The 2,518-nt window shown below is 40.3% G+C and overlaps 1 pseudogene; it reads left to right on the forward strand.

Annotated features, from left to right (window-relative positions):
- Positions 1-1,056: 1,056 nt before the first annotated feature.
- Positions 1,057-2,030, forward strand: LOC127031842 (olfactory receptor 11A1-like; annotated as a pseudogene).
- Positions 2,031-2,518: the final 488 nt, after the last annotated feature.

The following is a 2,518-nucleotide window of genomic DNA, read 5'->3' on the forward strand; positions in this document are numbered from 1 at the left end:
AAAAAGAAAAACTGAGAGCTGGTCAAAAAAAGCACATAAATTTCCTTCTCTGCTCCATTTTTTGTAGTGATTTTTTTTTACAAAAGTAAAAACAAAAGTGGATTTATCCTAATTTTAATCAAACTTTTGAAATATTCAAGCTGGAATTTTCAAAGGAGCTTGAGGGCAGTTTGATGCCTAATTTGCCTTGCTCATTGGAAAATCCGACCATAGGAATTCAATGGGAATTCTGCTTAATTTCAATGGAAGTGGAGCACCTAACTCTCTGAGGCTCCACTGAAAATCTCAATGTCAGGCTTTTCCAACTAGCTGTAGAGTCATCTTATTGCAGCGTTAGATAACACTTTTGGGGTAACATCTTAATCTGCATGAGATGGAAACTGATACAAAGGAAGAAGAAGAAGAGGAAAATGAAGAAGAAGCAAAAGAGGGACAAAGGGATAAGAGAATTAGAAGAACAATGCTGAATTAGAGAGAATGAGGATGCCAGTTGAGGAGCTACTAACTGATGATGTGGCAAAACCAAAAATGATTAAAGGTATAGAAAACATGACCTGTGAGGGAAGATTGAAAAAAAACCTGGGTTTCTTTATTCTGGAGAAAAGAAGACTGAGAGGGGACGTGTTAACTATTTTCAAGTACATAAAATGTTATTACAAGGAAAGGGAGGAAAATTGTTCTTCTTAACCTCTAGGACAAGAAACAATGGACTTAATTTGATCAAGGGAGGTTTAGATTGGACATTAGGAAAAACTTCCTAACTATCAGGGAGGATAAGCACTGGAATAAATTACCTAGGGAGGTTGTGGAATCTCCATCATTGAGGATTTTTAAGAGCAGGTTAGACAAACACTTGTCAGGAATGGTCTAGATAATACGTAGTCCTGCCATGAGTGCAGGGGACTGGACTAGATAACCTCTCAACGTCTCTTCCAGTTCTATGATTTTATGATTATAACATTATTTGATCATGAAAGGGTGATCACAAAAGTGTGTCTTGCAATGTCTCCCAGGACTGAGGTTCAAAGGCTCAAGGACACCTCTCTTAAACCAAACATGGCCAAACTACTCAGGCTAAATCAAAGAGCCATCAATGGATTCATCCTTTTAGGATTCTCCGATCTCTGCAAGTCTCAGGTGCTGCTCTTTCTGTCTTTTCTCATTATTTACATTGCAACGATCACGGGAAATGTCTTGATTGTGGTAACAGTTCTGTTCCAGCATCGCCTTCATACCCCCATGTACTGGTTCCTCAGCAATTTGTCCTTCCTGGAAATCTGCTACACCACAAATATCATCCCCAGGATGCTATTTGGTTTCCTGTTGGAGAAGAGTATAATATTATTCCCTGTCTGCATGATACAGTTCTACCTCTTTGCTTCATTGGGAACCACAGAGTGCTTGCTCCTTGGTATGATGGCTTATGATCAGTAAGTGGCTATATGCTATCCACTGCACTATGCAGCTGTCATGACTGGCAGGGCCTGCACCCAGTTAGTAGCTGGTTCCTGGGCATGTGGTTTTCTGATACCCATAATAACAGTATCTGTAGTGTCCCATCTGACATTCTGTGGTCCCAATGAAATCAACCATTTTTTCTGCGATTTCAAACCTCTCATAAAACTCTCCTACATGGACTCCTACTCAGTCAAAACCACTATTAGCATCTTGTCCTCGATTGTAACCTTGGTCCCATTTCTCTTAATCCTGGTGTCCTACACTCACATCCTCAGGGCCATCCTGAGAATTCCTTCCACTACCGGGAGGCAAAAGGCCTTCTCCACCTGCTCCTCCCACCTCATTGTGGTCATCACTTTCTACGGGACCCTGATTGCCATGTACGTGGCCCCCTCAGCAAATGACTAGCCAGCACTTAACAAGGTCTTCTCCTTGCTGTACACCACAGTGACCCCATGTTTAATCCTATCATATACAGCCTCAGAAATCAGGAAGTTCGAGAGGGTGTGAAGAAACTCCTAAGGGCAATGGTTTTGAAGGGTGGCAAATTCAAGATCACATTATGCAAATAAGAATGGGAGTATCTATCTAATCTATCTATCTATCTATCCAATACACCCTACACCATGATGTCTATGTGATCATCCTTCTTTTTTAACCCCTCTTGAAATCAGTCACAAACATTGCAATGACCTTGAAAACCCTGACAGTCAGGCGATTTGGTGAGTAAGTTATGATGAAGGATTTCTGGAGCTACCTATAACCCTTGGAAATGATAGAAATGCTGGGGAAGTTGATTGTAAATTAAGAATGGCCCTGTAGCTAAAACAGAGGACTGACAGTTAAGAGATTTTGATGCTGGTCCTGATTCTGCTGGCAGTCTCATTTTGCAAGTCACTTCCTTTCTCGGTGCCTCAGTTTCCTTATGTGTAAAATGTATTGTTATTAATCTCTGTAATGTATAGCTTTAAAATCCTTGTGTATTAGACTTCATAGAGAGGATATTATGTATTAATATCATTGTTGTTGTTACAGTTTCAGGGTTAAATGCAACATTGAC

This window comes from Gopherus flavomarginatus, chromosome 11, assembly GCF_025201925.1.
Source record: "Gopherus flavomarginatus isolate rGopFla2 chromosome 11, rGopFla2.mat.asm, whole genome shotgun sequence".
NCBI classification, from domain to species: Eukaryota; Metazoa; Chordata; order Testudines; family Testudinidae; genus Gopherus; species Gopherus flavomarginatus.